This window comes from Xyrauchen texanus, chromosome 8 (genome assembly GCF_025860055.1).
Source record: "Xyrauchen texanus isolate HMW12.3.18 chromosome 8, RBS_HiC_50CHRs, whole genome shotgun sequence".
NCBI lineage: Eukaryota > Metazoa > Chordata > Actinopteri > Cypriniformes > Catostomidae > Xyrauchen > Xyrauchen texanus.
The window spans coordinates 21,164,691-21,180,581 of record NC_068283.1 but is presented as its reverse complement, the minus strand read 5'-3'; the positions used below and the strand labels follow the sequence as shown (position 1 = coordinate 21,180,581).

Below are 15,891 nucleotides of genomic sequence, written 5' to 3'. Positions count from 1 at the left end.
GAAGTGTGCAATTGGATGGGCAGAGGTACGGTATCTGGGCTTCCACTTGTGTCATTTTTGGCGTCCCCAAATAGATAAGACTGGATCGATTGCAGCCTGTCCAAGACCAAAGACATTTGAGACAGGTCCTGGGGATGGCTGGCTATTATAGAAGGTTTGTGCCTAATTATTCGGCCGCCATCAGCACGCTGATAGATCTCACTAAAAAAGGAGCACCAGATCTGGTCCACTGGACAGAGCAGTGTCAACAGCACTTTGTGGCAGACCGTTTTTACATTCACCTGATTTCTCTTTCCCATTCATTGTACATACAGACGCTTCATACAGGGGGCTGGGGCCGGTGTTGTACATTAATCGCAAGCTCTCTCTGAGGTAGACTAACAATAGCACCATTGAAAAAACTACCTGTTGGGGCATGCCTCTGTTCAGATCACAGCCCACTCCAATGGCTCCACTGCATGAAACATACCAACACGCGGATCACCCGGTTGTATCTGGCTCTTCAGCTGTTTAAATTCAAGGTGGTCCACAGACCAGGGACACAGGTGCTGTCATGGACTTCCTCTCCACAATGGGGGGTGGTTGAGTGGTGGGCAGGCAGGGATGACTACATTCCTCTGGAGAGAGAGCCTCACACACACGCCTGCCACAATACTATTTATAGTATAAATAGACACTAGTTATACCCCAGTGTAAATAGCATCTGGCGCCCCAATAGTCTGGTGGAACCACAGAAATATATGACAAACTGAAGAGTAGATGTCACTGCAGTGGCCTGCGGTATAAAGATGGCATGTGAATGTGAAGAGTTGTCCTAGTGACTGCAGTTCGAGTTTGCCTTTTGTCCCACTCATTTGCCCACTCAAAATATTTCCTTTAATACTACTTAAATAAGGTTACAGGTTAAAAGGTTAGTTTTAGGAGAAGGGGTTAATGTATTGTGTCTTTGGGACTCTAAACACAAGAAACAAACTGCAGTGATGCCCATATGTCATGGTTTTATTTGGTTTTGTTCATGTCTTTTATTTTGGTAAAATAGTTCCATGCCATGTTTGTTCCTGTTTCATTGTCATGTGTTTCCCATTTTTCGACTTCATTGTCATCATCTCTTCATCTCCCTGTTGCCAGCCTCGTTACAGAATACTCGACCCACCAAGATGAACCACAGCTGTTCCCAATTACTTGTCTACGCCAGGAAAACATTTCCACTGAGGAATATGTTGAGAACTTTTGTGCTCTGGCCTGCAGGGTCGATTTGAATGTAATTACCCTAAAGGACAGTTTCCGTTTTGGGCTGAAAGAGCCGATCTCCTCCCTGATGCCAGGCGGTGGGAGTACCTACAGTCTGACTCAATATATCGGCCTTGCCCTACTGATATTTGGTTCATCGTTCACTGTGCGGGAGGCGGATAACGAGCCAGAGTCCCACATCATGTCCGCCGAGCCAGAGTCCCGGGTCATGGCCGCCGAGCCAGGGTCCCAAATCATGGTCGCAGAGCTTGCACCACCTTCTGACCCGGATCCTGAGTCTGCTCCATGCCATGTCACAGCCACGCCTGAGTCTGCTCCATGCCACGTCACAGCCATGCCTGATTCTGCTCCATACCATGTCACAGCCACGCCTCAATCTGCTCCATGTCACAGCCAACCTTCAGTCTGGTCCATGCCATGTCTCAGCCAAGCCCCAGACTGCTCCATGCCATGTCACAAGCAAGCCTTTGCTCCACGGTCCAGGACCACCTCTGCTCCACTGTCCTGGCCTGCCTCTGCTCCATGGTCCTGCCCTGCCTCTGCTCCACTGTCCTGGCCCTCCTCTGCTCCACGGTCCAGGCCTACCTCTGCTCCATGGTCCAGGCCCGCCTCTGCTCCATGGTCTAGACCCACCTCTGCTCCACAATCCAGGCCTGCTTCTGCTCCATGGTCCATCGTTCATGCCAGCCACGGCCAACGAGTTCATGTACCATGTTACTCGTGTATTCATGTTATTTTGGTGAGGTGGTGGCGTAGTGGCTAAAGCACAGGGCTGTCAATCAGAAGGTCGCTGGTTCTAACCCCATGGCCGCCACCATTGTGTCCTTGAGTAAGGCACTTAACTCCAGGTTGCTCTGGGGGGATTGTCCCTGTAATAAGTGCACTGCAAGTCGCTTTGGATAAAAGCGTCTGCCAAATGCATAAATGTAAATGTAAATGTAAATGTTACCATATCATCCCATGAAACCATGGGATGATATGGTAACATGGTACATGAACCATGTTACCATGTTACCATATCATCCCATGGTTTCACATATCATTGGGGGTTATGTGTTTATATTCATGTTATTTTGTTAAAATAGATCCATGCCATGTTTGTTCATGTTTCATTGTCATGTGATCTTGTCATGTGTTTCCCATGTTTTTGTGTCTTGTCCCCATTGGTTCATTGTTTCATTAGCTTGTTAGCAGTCTCCTTATCTTGTTTAGAGTTCTGTGTATTCATTGGTTATCATTATCATGTGTTCTCCCAAGTCCAAGTATTTAGCCCTCATGTTTGCCATTGTCCATTGTCGAGTACTGTAAATGTATCATAGTTGGTTTGCAGCGTTCCATGTCAAGTTTATAGTCAAGCCAAGTCATGTCAAGTCAAGTTTAGTCAAGTCGTCCATTTTAATATTTGTTCTCATGTTTGGATTTGTGTTGTGTTAGTATTTAAATATGGGTGCAAATAGTATCTGACACTATTTGCACCAGGGTGTAAAATAGTATCTACCATTACTTGCACCAGAGGTGGAGTGCAAATAATATCTACCACTATTTGCACAGGGGTGTAAATAGCATCTGCCATAAAAATATTATATTATATTATATTATGATATATATATATAATAATTATTTGATATGAGGGCATTACCTGGAGAGCGTAGTTTGTTCTGGCTTGCTGAGCGGGAGAGTGGAAGGCTCTGACGGAAACGGTTCATCCGGTTGAAGCCCAGCGGCATGTCGGCCTCAGACATGGTCTCCAGAGACTCAGCAGAGGCAAAGGACAGCTTAGAAGCCTGATCTGCCAAACCTGACTGAGTCGACTGGGAGTGACGTGGGCTACGGCTCTAAGAGTCCGAAAAAGAGAAATTGAGCATTTTTCACAAACACATTTCAGTATCAGAAATTACCATTTCCAATATTTTCCTACTAGATTTTACATTTCAAGGGCATTTTTTTAACCACTGCCTCATCTTTTATGTCAAGTGCTAAAATGTTAACCATTAATTAACACAAGTTCTAAATAATTACATTGCAAGTACATTATCTCTACACATAAAATTAAATCAACAACAACTGGAGTAAAATATATTAAATAAAAAATATGTGTAATGGCTTACAAAAGAATAATAAGAACTATATCAGATATTACAAATAAAAAATAGATATTTATTACAGGAGGAATTTTAGGGCACTTTTAACACTTTTGGAGACATTTCTGCCTCAAGAGCCCTTCAATTTCTGAACCTGAGAAATATACAGTAACAGAGAACAAAAAGAATCTAAGGCCAATGATCAGAGTAAATTACACCTGCACTCCCCATGTCTCCCAAACACAACACACAGAGGATATGACATCACTGCTTCTGCTCAGGGTGGACAAGTAAGGGGGTGAGAATGTACCTGCTCCTCTATTTGTGTAATATGCCCATGTGCAAAGACATGGAACCAGAAAACCTGTCTCTGTGGATGTGAATCCCAGCAAACAGACTGAGACTGCTAATGATTATGTGGAATAAACATCTGTATTTTTCTCTTACTCACTATAGAATACACACCAATGGTGGAATTGCAGAATGTGTAAGTGTTGTGTAAATGTTGTCAAATGTGTATGGTTATATAGCAGCATTTAATTAAGAGGATTCATACAAGCGCATCATGGTGAGCTTTAAAAGCATTGAGACACCTGTAATTAGATCTCAGGAAATCCTTGTAAAAGATTTGCAAGCTGGTTTATAGAGCAGGACTTCCACAGAGTGGCATCACCATATATCAAATAAAGTCTCCTCCTCCAAAACAGACAAAAGAAGCTCTTTAATAGCCCAAGAAATTACCAAAGTTCATCCATGTAGCTATATGTGGCGCAAACTGATGATTGAATGACATGTTAAAACAATCGGCTGACATTGTGTAAGCTGACTGGTTCTTGTTATCAGGTAGCCAATCAACTTGAGACTCGCTCTTTGCCTAACATTTAAATTTCTCAGTTTTGCTGATGAGCTGGTTTCTCTGCAGCACACTGCTAGAGTTTTTCTCAGAAAATGCTATTTGCTCAGGTGGTTTTCTGAGGTTTTTCTTTTATCAGCTTGTACGGGAAGATCTGCTTTTGGCCATGACACATAGAAGTGTGTCTTTAACAATGTAAGCCTTGGCCAAATATGGCTGGCACAAATCTTAGGTTATTAGATTAAATAAATTCACACATAGCAAGTCTATGATACTAGTTAAATAATCTTCAGGCTTTTTTGGCTCAGGTACACATTATGGATCTGTTCCAAAACCTAGTGAGCCTTGGAGGGTGCATTTTAATACATAACAGGTGCGCTCCCGATGCAAATGCTGTTCCAAAAGCAAGGTATCTTCATTTTGCTGCCTCATAAAATATCATGTTTTGCCAGAATTCTAAGGTAGCATCGTATGTATCCTTCTTGTGTAGGCGATCAGAATGCACTGTGAGGACCTTGGTGGAAAAATAAATCCAAAATGGTGAACAAAGCGAGACAAATTTAGATTATAAACATACTCATAATCCACTCAACCCGGAAAGTGGTGATAAACATAGTTGAATATCATACAAAGCTGACTATTTTAGCCAAACTATTTGTGTGCTATGTGTATTTATGCTCATTAGAGGTTCGCATCTTTCCTCTCGCGATCACCTGTGTTGAAATCTGTTGCGAGCAGTGTATCTTGTGCGCTAAACAGGAGGATGGCTTTTTGAAAGATGCGTGGAGTTGCTGCCTATGTAGAGCATTCAAAATCACTCTCTTATGAGGCACCATCTCAGTGAGTATGCTGCCATAATAGACAGCTGCCTGTCTGGCAGGAGACAGCAAGGCAACTCACCTCAATAAGTTTTGGAACTGACCTTATAGGTCACTAGCTGTTAAGCTATTCGGCTAGCAGGCCGAGGCACACAAAAAAATGTAGTACATTAGCATTACACTATTGGTCTGTGGGCCAAGGCACACCTAGCTAGCATACACTCTGTGCACATGGCTCTTCGGAGCAGCAGCAGTACATATGTCTTGTGTTTGTGTTTATGTGTTATGCATTTTGTGCAGCTTCCCTGCTTTGTTGGGGGATAGTTCGTTATGTCTATTTGCGCAGCAGCATGTAATACATACTCGATGCAGCACATCTTGTGTTTTGTCTATATATGCGGCAGCAGCATGTTCACATGCTAACTCAGTGTTTATGTGTATTTTCTAGCAGTAGCAAGTCTCCATACATGCTCTGCAACAGCAACAGCAGCAGCAGCGTGAGTAGACATTGTCATTCCCACATTAACATGCTAAATTTTGCGAGAGTTGTCACGACTGAACTTCTCTGTAATGCCTATTTGCACTTATATATTCTTATATCAAAAAAGTGAATGAAAAGTTTAGAGAGAGAAAGCGATATTCACAAGTTTCTGATGCAGAGTCCAGATCAATTCTCAAGTCTTTTGTCATGAGTCCAAGGCAAGCCTTAAATCTCTTTTGGTAACAGTTTTTTTATAAGCTGCATGTTAGTTTTATAAACCCTGGGTCAGGACAAATTATTTCATAAATAAATTGAGCAAATTATTGTAAATGTTCACAACAAAAAGCAACAGAGAATGCATTAGAGGTTTCCTTGTATCTAAACAGTGTTTCAACATTCAGAGAAAAGATTTCTCCCTGTAGACATATATACTTATCTAGACATGTTATATCTGTTGTTTTAATTAAAAAAAGACAAACTTCTTTTTGTTAAATATTTTGCTTGAAAAGAGTGTTTGTGCTATATTTATTGCACATAAATACCACTCGGTATGCTATTTTGTTAATAATGCCATTTTAAATGCAAATTGTATACAAAAACTTTTTGGGGCCACTGTATGTTTAGCACCATTTTTTTTTTAGGACAAATACTTACAATGTCAAATCTCAAAAACACCATACATTGAGAAGTAAATAAGTGTGAGAGTCAATGAAAGAACAGACAGAATCGAGAGCATCAGATTACTGCATCTCACTCTAATGGCTCTGTTTACCACAGCCCGAGGCCATTTTATGTGTCCTTGTACAATTACACACACTGTTCTACAGCACTAATCGCATCACAATATAATAGACATTTTCTTAATCTAGGATAAAATAATTTTCAGCATACTACAGGTTGACCAAGGGAATTTAGTTAATATAGTTAAGAATACACATCAGCATTTCCACTAATTGAGTATGTTTACAATCTTATATTCTCACTCAACAACCACAGAAATTATAAATAATTGCAATGCAATTTTATTATAACTATGTTTTAAGCTCTCTGTAGAGACTTTATTACTAACTGGCCAGTGTCATGAGAGCATCAGAGCTATAAAGCATCTTGAGAGGTTTGAGAGTTTTATGAGTGGATATATAAGAGAATGGACGCCCGTGAATCAAAGACAGATAAAGAGATAAAGAATGGGGTCATGAGATTTATAAGGTAAAAGTCAGTGATGCAGATCATAGTACATCACTCATCAGCCTCAAGCCCCCATGATCCATACATCAGTGACCTTAACACTCACCTCAAGACTGGGAAACTCTACACACACAGCTAAATAAGGACATAAACTTCTATTATTTATATATAAAGCTAATTATAACTTTATTACTACAGACTAACATCAAACCATTTTAATCCTACCCTAACCTTTTTGAATTTTTTGAATAATAATAAAAACATTTACTCGTGATTTATGAACAATTTGTACCTGTGAAGATGCCCCAAATGTCTCCAAAAGAGGCATTTTTTTAAAGTTTAAATGAAATGAAATGAATCATTATTGTCCTCTCACATGGAAATGAGTCTTTGTCCCCCCAAATGGTAGTAAAAAAACATGAAGAGCGCACATGTACTTAGACACAAACATACAGTACATAGTAGTCAAAGCACTGACCTTAAAGCTCCAGTAGTTTGGCTGTTGCTATGGAGAGAGAAAAGAAAAGACAGAGTGAGTGTTACTTTGACAGTTATCTCTGTGTGTGGTCACACCTTTTGCACAGCCACCATCTCCAACCAATTGACATCTTTTGTGATTAAAAAAAGAATGTGAAGGGAGAGAGAGAGAGAGAGAGAGAGAGAGAGAGAGAGAGAGAGAGAGAGACTATAGCACAAAAAGGCAGAATCAGTGAGATCTCAGTATATCTGTGACAATTTTCAGAGAATTTACACAGGACATACACAGACTAATTGCAACCGCACTCAATTATAAGTAATACTGCATAACTTAAGACACAAGGTGACACAGAGGCAAATAATTCCATCAGTCTGGGTCTCTTTTCTGTATTGGCTGGCCATCTAAATGAGGTATTTAGAGGATTTACCCTAATTCATCTAGCAGCCATCCATCAGCTGCCCTGACAGGCTGACTGGATTGCAGCAAACAAGAAAACATTTATTAAAAATATCCCCTCTGTCTCATTCATTGGCCTCCTACCCAGACATATCAATCATACCAAAATTGGTCAGCTGTCTGTAGCGCTCTCACCTACGTACCTTTGCCATTTCATCTGTGAATTTCACTTTTACTCAAAGTCAGAGATGTTATTAGCAACATCAGGGTTCTAATTGTATAGACTTTGGGGTTGGGGAGATGGGTGTTCCCTGTCCTTTTCTGCACCATTTTGTGGTCTGTTCTGCATAACACGGAGGCTCATTTTTGCTTATTGCGGCCCATTCGGCATGTTTCGCGGCCGACCCACCGGTCATTCCACCCCTGATCGGCCCATGTTGCCCACCGGGAAACATCCGGTATGCCAGATTACAAGTCCAGCCCTGGACACAACATAGAATTATATTGTTTTTGCATAAAGCTAATGATAGTCACTATAGATTTACCCGAATCCAAAGAAAACTTAAAGTGTCCAGAGAAGAAAGGAGGTTTTGTCAGATTTAGCTAACTTATATGGACAATTTTGCCAGCAAACTATACAGTAGATAAGTACACACGCAGACACGCACAAACTGAAATGACAAAGTGCTAAACCACCCAAGCACTCACAGACAAGCATGTATTCCTAGAATAAAATACACTGACACTTATTTTAAAGGAATAGTTCACCCAAAAATGAAAATTCTCTCATCATCTACTCCCCCTCATAACATCCTAGATGTGTATTATTTTCTTTCTTCTGCAAAGCACAAATTAAGCTTTTTAAAAGAATGTCCTAGCTCTGTAGGTCAATACAAAGCAAGTGAATGGGTGCCAACATTTTGAAGCTCCAAAAGCACATTTGACACCAGTGGTTAAATCTACTGTATATATTTAGAAGCGATATGATAGGTGTGGGTGAGAAACAGATCAATATTAAAGTAGCTTTTTTCCTATAAATCTCCACTTTCACTTTCATATTCTTCTTTTGCTTTTGGCAATTTGCATTGTGCATATTGCCACCTACTGGGCAAGGAGGATAATTTATAGTAAAACAGGAATATTGATCTGTTTCTCACCCACACTTATCATATCGCTTTTGATGACATGGATTTAACCACTGTAGTTTTATGGATTACTTTTATGTTGGCTTAATGTGATTTTTTGAGCTTAAAAATGTTGGTACCCATTCACTTGCATTGGACCTACAGAACTGAAATATTCTTCTAAAAATATTCACTTGTATTCAACAGAAGAAAGAAAGTCATTCACATCTGGGATGGCATGAGGGTGAGTAAATGATGAGAGAATTTTCATTTTTGGGTGAACTAATCCTTTAAGAACTCTACTCTGATCAAGACCTTTAATATTTATTTTTCAAGTCTAGACTACATAGTGAACTGACTAAAAGAGTGTGCATGTGTCTGTTCATGCACATATACAGTACATACGGAGAGAAAGACGTGTACAATAACTGAAAAGCTCTTGAAATTTTCAAATTTGAGATCACACTCAGCTCTACACTGAAGGAAAACAATGATAAAGCTTGCAAAAAATGTATGTAACCATGACCATTCTCTTCTTGGAGATGATCAAGGCCAAGTTTCAGAGTGCTTTACTAGGTTAAACACCTCATTAGAAGACCTCCAGCCAGAAGAATGCCTTGAACACATTATTAATTGTCTTATGAGTTCAAAGAGAGGTAAAAATGAAACATAAGCAAAACATATTTCTATGGCCAAAAGGTGAAAAGGCTCTGTAACCCACTTACAAGAATGTAAGCATACGGTTTAAAGGTGAATAGTTTATCCATCCATCCATCTTCAACCGCTTATCCGAAGTTGGGATGTGGGGGCAGCAGCTCCAGCAGGGGGCCCCAAACTTCCCTATCCCGAGCCACATTAACCAGCTCTGACTGGGGGACCCCGAGGCGTTCCCAGGCCAGTGTGGAGATGTAATCTCTCCACCTAGTCCTGGGTCTTCCCCGAGGCCTCCTCCCAACTGGACGTGCCTGAAACACCTCCCTAGGGAGGCAGCCAGGGGGCATCCTTACCAGATGCCCAAACCACCTCAACTGACTCCTTTCGACGCAAAGGAGCTGCGGCTCTACTCCAAGCTCCTCACGGATGACTGAGCTCCTCACCCTATCTCTAAGGGAGAAGCCTGCCACCCTTCTGAGGAAGCCCATTTCGGCCGCTTGTACTCGTGACCTAGTTCTTTCGGTCATGACCCAGCCTCCATGACCATAGGTGAGGGTAGGAATGAAAATTGGCTGGTAGATCGAGAGCTTTGCCTTCCGACTCAGCTCTCTTTTCGTGACAACGGTGTGATAGGTACTTGAACTCCTTCACTTGGGGCAATACCTCCTTCCCTACCCGGAGTACACACTCCATCTGTTTCCTGCTGAGAACCATGGCCTCAGATTTAGAGGTGCTAATCCTCATCCCAGCCACTTCACACTCGACTGCCAAGCGATCCAGTGAGAGCTGAAGGTCACGGACCGATGATGACATGAAGACTACATCATCTGCAAAAAGCAAAAATGAGATCCCCAGCCCACCGAACCGCACACCTTCCCCACCCCGACTACGCCTCGATATCCTGCCCATGAATATCACAAACAGGATTGGTGACAAAGCGCATCCCTGACAGAGACCAACCCCCACATGGAACGAACTCCCGGAAGGCCTCTTTCTTCAGTCAGGACGGCTTCCCTGACCACCAGTATCCACCACGGTGTTCGAGGGTTACCACCCCTTGCGGCACCTAAAACCTTGAGGCCACAGCTCTCCACCGTGGCTTCGACAATGGAAGCTTTGAACATTGCCCACTCCGGTTCAATGTCCCCAACCTCCACAGTGATGCCTGAAAAGCTCAGAGTTGAAGATCTTGTGGACAGGGGCCTCCTCCAAACATTCCCAGTTCACCTGCACTACTCACTTGGGCTTCCCAGGTCTGTCCAGAGTCTTTCCCCACCCCCTGACCCAACTCACCACCAGATGGTGATCGGTTGACAGCTCTGCCCCTCTTTTTTGATTACAAAATCAATCATCGACCTTCGGCCTAGGGTGCTCTGGTACCACGTACACTTATGAGCATCCTCGAACATGGTGTTCGAACATGGTGTTTGTTATAGATAATCCATGACTAGCACAGAAGTCTAATAACAAACATCCACTCGGGTTCAGTTCGGGGAGGCCGTTCCTCCCAATCACGCCTTTCCAGGTGTCCCTGTCAATAGTTTATAACTTACAATTCATATAGCAGTTGTTCAGCATTACACCCCAAGTCAAATATATTCAGTGCTTTCCCCTGTGTGCAATTCATGCACTGAATATTGCCCAACAGATCCCCACTGAAGAATAAATGCAGCCCTGTGCAGCACTGCAACAAACCTGTCCTTACAAATGCCCAAACCTCCTCTAAACAGACCAGCCTGACCAGCTTAGCCTGTCTGGGAGACCAGCTAACCACCTCAGGATGATTTTTGGGAAACTGATCTGCCCTTCTCAGATGACCCAGTCTTTATTCTGTAATAAAGCAGGCTAAACTGTTTTTTGTGCCCTGGCTCTTGTAATGGTTGATTTTGTGTGTCCCTGCAGATAAAAGTTGTTCAGATAGAAGGACAAGGTTTTATTCTAGGTTACCTGATGTCAGATACTACTGAGCGGCAGATGGACCCATTGTATTGCTGCCAGGAGGTGTTCTGGAACTGAGCTTCAGCCTGGACAAAGCCAAACCTTTTTTACAGTTCTCAAAGATGGCCAATCCAGGGGGATAGAGTGCACCTTGGGAACAGCTTGGGATTTAAGTGTCTGCTCAAGCACATAATATTAATGTCCTCCTAGCAGGATTTTCAAACCAAAGCAAGCTCAAAATCTTAATATGTGGGACTTTATATTGTCTTGCATGAAATGCACAGCAATGTAGCCAGTCTGTACACTCCATTACAAACTTTTAAACAAAAAATAATAATAATTGCTATAGATCAACCTTAACCCCAATTCTATCCCACCAAAAAGTATTTTTTCAGATTTAAATAATTTCTGTGGACATAACTGCAGACAAAGCCTAACCTCAACCCTAACCCTAAAAGAATACTTCTTGCATATTATTAAATATAGGAAATTTTAGAAACATTATTTACCGGTATGTCACCAAAAGGAGGATTTGTTAGATCTAGCAAACATTTGTCTACAAATGTATGGCTAGGTTACACACACACACACACACACACACACACACACACACACACACACACGCACGCACACACAGACACGCACACAGACAGACACACACACACAGACAGACACACACACACACAGATGCACGTGCACACACACACACACACACACACACACACACACACACGCACAGACACACACACACAAAGACACACACACATTAGACACACTCATGCACGCACCCACACGCAGAGAGACACACACACACACACAAAGACACACACAAACACACACATCAGACACACACATGCACGCACCCACACACAGATACACAAACACACATAGACACACACATGCATGCACCCACAAGCACAGACACACACACACATGCACGCACACAGACACACACATACAGATACACACATGCAAGCACGCACCCACACACACAGACACACACACACACAGACACACACACACGCACACACACACACACACGCACACACACACACACACACCTTCATGGACATTTCACTTTGTGCTGTAATCTCTTGCCAAACCATAGGAAAAAGTGTTTCCTTCACAGCTATGTAAAGTATGCTGATTGCCTCTAAATCGTTTTGATGTGACAGACATGATCCAGCTCTAAAGTTCTCACTCTGATATTGCTTTTGATATATAACTTAAATAACACAACTACTGACACCAACATATTAGATAATAATTGAAGGGTGGCTTTGGCGTCTTATAGATTTATGCACTGCAAGGTCAGTGAATTGTGGCTTGGTGATGTTATTTTCCCCTAACAAGCAGAAGTCCATGTAGCAGAAGCCAGCGTCCACAGTTGCTAAGAAACGATCCTAAATGGAGCATAATTGGCTGTCTAGCTGTGGCTGCCTTTGCCAGCAGAAAATGAACAGCATGATTAAGGGTTAATAAATGTTACAGGTTTGGCTTAAAGTAAAATTTAAAAGGAATATATCATGAAAAAGTTAATTTCTTACTCTTTTGAGATACTTTAATGTTCCAACCCAGACCGTTTTTTTAATTAAGCTGCACAAATTGATCAGTAACACTTAACAATGAGTTTGTATTTGTTAACATTTGTACATACTGAACATTAGGCATCATGAACTAAAACAAAAAGCTATTTTTATAACAGCATTTATAAATCGGAATTAATGTTAATTTATAAAAAATAAAATTGTTGATTGTAAGTTCATGTTAGTTCATAATGCATCAACTAATGTTAACATTTACAATTTTGTATTGTAAAAATGTATTAGGTCTTATATAAAAATTAAAAAGATTATTAGTGGAAACATTAGCGGACATCAACCAAGATTTATACGTGCTATAAAAGTATTGTTCACTGTCAACCTTATAGTAAAGTGCTTCCAATGGGCCATTCAGAAACCGTAAGCACATTAAAGATTCACTCAGTAAGTTTTTTTAATTATTATTAAAGGGGTCATATCATGAGTAATCTTTTGGTTACAATGCCATTGTAGATATCCTCCATTTGCAGGAATATTTGTGGGTGCATGATTCATTTATTTCTCAATTAAAAGTTGCATTGACATGTGATCTCATTAAAGTGTTTAAAAATGTATATGAAAATAAAATGTTAGCCCATCACAACAGATAATTTACATAACAAAGTTGTAAAGGTATAAACAGGCTGGTTAAATCTAAAGGTCAGAGAGAGGGTAGAAAACATTCACATAATTCTAAATTACAACTATTGGTGCGAGAAACCTTGACTAGAATTAAAAGTGCTCTTTATCGTGAAAAAGTAAAATGCTTTTAAAGTGTACAACACGGCCCCTTTGAATTTTATTTAAGCTGACAATATCTACCTGAACAATAAGGCTTGAACATTTAAAAGTATTTTTTATGAGTTAGACCACGTAGAAATAGATCTTTAAGGTAGATTACCTTAATCTGGCTCAAATGCCATCATACAGTAGTACATCATCATTACAACACACTCACTAAACCCTAATGTGCACTACACTCAGGCCAAAATACCAGTTGCATCTGGTCCTGTAACCAGCATTAGTCTCCACCTGAGAAACATGTGTCTGCCCAGCAAGACTACAACCAGTGTTCACTGGTGCTGCAGCTTAACTGACAGAAAGGACAGAAGCCTAGTGAAGCTATACGCCACCTGATCCGCATGCAAAACAGCCCTCTCTTTCTCTCTCACTCACACACACATGCATGATTGCATACAAATACATCCATTCATACATACATACATACATACTCTCTCCCTTACTTCTCTCACTAACACAGATTTCACACATATATACAAAGATACATTGTTTACTGGCAGTGTAACACACAGATCCTAGCACACACACACTCCTACAACCTACAGACAAACACACCTGCAACACAAACACAGGTACTTTCCATCTGCATGTAGTCACCATGCCCACAATAGCCAAACAAATAAAGCCATCAGCGTAAATCTCACCTGCACCTGCGTGCGTGAGTGTGAGTGTGGGTGCTTCCTCCCTGCACACACATATGCACACTAGCGAGATGCCTTCAGTCAGTCAGTGTTGCCAGCTGGCTGTCAGGTGTACAGAATACTCATTCTCTCAGTCCTGTTCTCTCTCTCTCTCTCTCTCTCTCTCTCTCTCTCTCTCCGGCACATGCAATGGCAGATTTCTTTATTTAATTCATTACAGCATCGGCTGGCTACTGGCTGCCTGCTTTAACTCTTCAGTGCTGGAGTCTCGGGAAAAGCTGGCAGAGGGTAATTAACTCTCCTGCCGCTGTTTGTGCACCATTGCACTCATCTTTCCCCTCTCTTCTCCTCCACTTCCCCTCCCCCTTTCCATTTCCCCCCTGTGCCGAAGGCAAAGGCTGCATATAGGTAAAAAAAAATAAGGAGGAATTCCAGTGATGCGTCTCGTTCAGAGGTGAGGATATTCCGAAACCCTTCCCGTTCTCTCTGATATCTCTTTGCTTTTAGGTTTTCACCTTCTCTGTCTCTCTCTCTCTCTATTTCTTCCTTGTTCTCTCTCTCTTTCTCTCTCCAGCCTGACCTTTGCAATATGATATCACCAATTTCCATATATGGGTGGTGTTGCCTTAGCAACCATGGACTCCACCTGTCTCTCACCCAACCTCCTCGTCTCTCTCTCTCTCTCTCTCTCTCTCTCTCTCTCTCTCTCATTTGATCCTATCCTCTCTCTTTCCCACACATTCACTGATCATTTATGTCAAGCACAGGTATATACTGTGATCAGAATCATCGATATAAGGATGAAAGACCTGTATAATAGGTGACAAACATACAAAAAGACAGAGTGTTGAAACAGAGAGGAAAGAAAAGCAGAAATGTTTGAACATGCCTAGAACAGATCTTTAAAGGAATAGTTCACCAGAAATGACAGTTATGTCATTACTTACTGACCCTTATTTTTTTCCAAACCTGTATGACTTTCTTTTTTCAGTGGAACACAAATAATTGCAGATTACCACTTTTTACACTATAAAAGTATAATTTTGAGATAAAAAAAGATTGATTGTATGATTGTTTGTTTTAAAGTGTTTTGAAGCTACAATAAGCATTAAGAGAAGATTAAGAATGAATAACTCATGTTTCTGAGGGCTAACTGCAGTAATTTCCAGAGGGGATATATAGATGTAGAGATAAAGGGATGAATGGTATAGAGGACTGAAGTAATAAAGGTTTCTCTAAAAAACATCAGTACAGCAGCATTTGATTGACTTTAGGGTAAATGTGCATGTTACCTGTGTCTCTTTCTCTCCCTTTCTCATGAACACAGCTGATTGGCTGATATTGGCTTGATGCAGTGACATCATCCATATTTGGAATCAACATTACATCACCCTCTTCCATATGAACCAGTTGTTCCATTCACAGTGCGACTGCACTTTCGCTATCCTCCGGCATGCGACTGGGTTTTTTGTATAGCGGTACAAAATGTTTGTGTGTGTGTTTCAACATCATTTTGACAGCTTCTCTTGAGCTGTGTGAAAGGAGAGGGTGCATAGTAAGTCTATACCACCAGTGACTGAGGCTCTATGTATCTCTTTGCCAATGGC

The 15,891-nt window shown here is 41.3% G+C and overlaps 1 pseudogene; it reads right to left on the bottom strand.

The window, feature by feature from the left end:
• Positions 1-15,891, bottom strand: part of LOC127647479 (SRC kinase signaling inhibitor 1-like) — a 168,895-nt pseudogene that overhangs the window by 66,625 nt on the left and 86,379 nt on the right.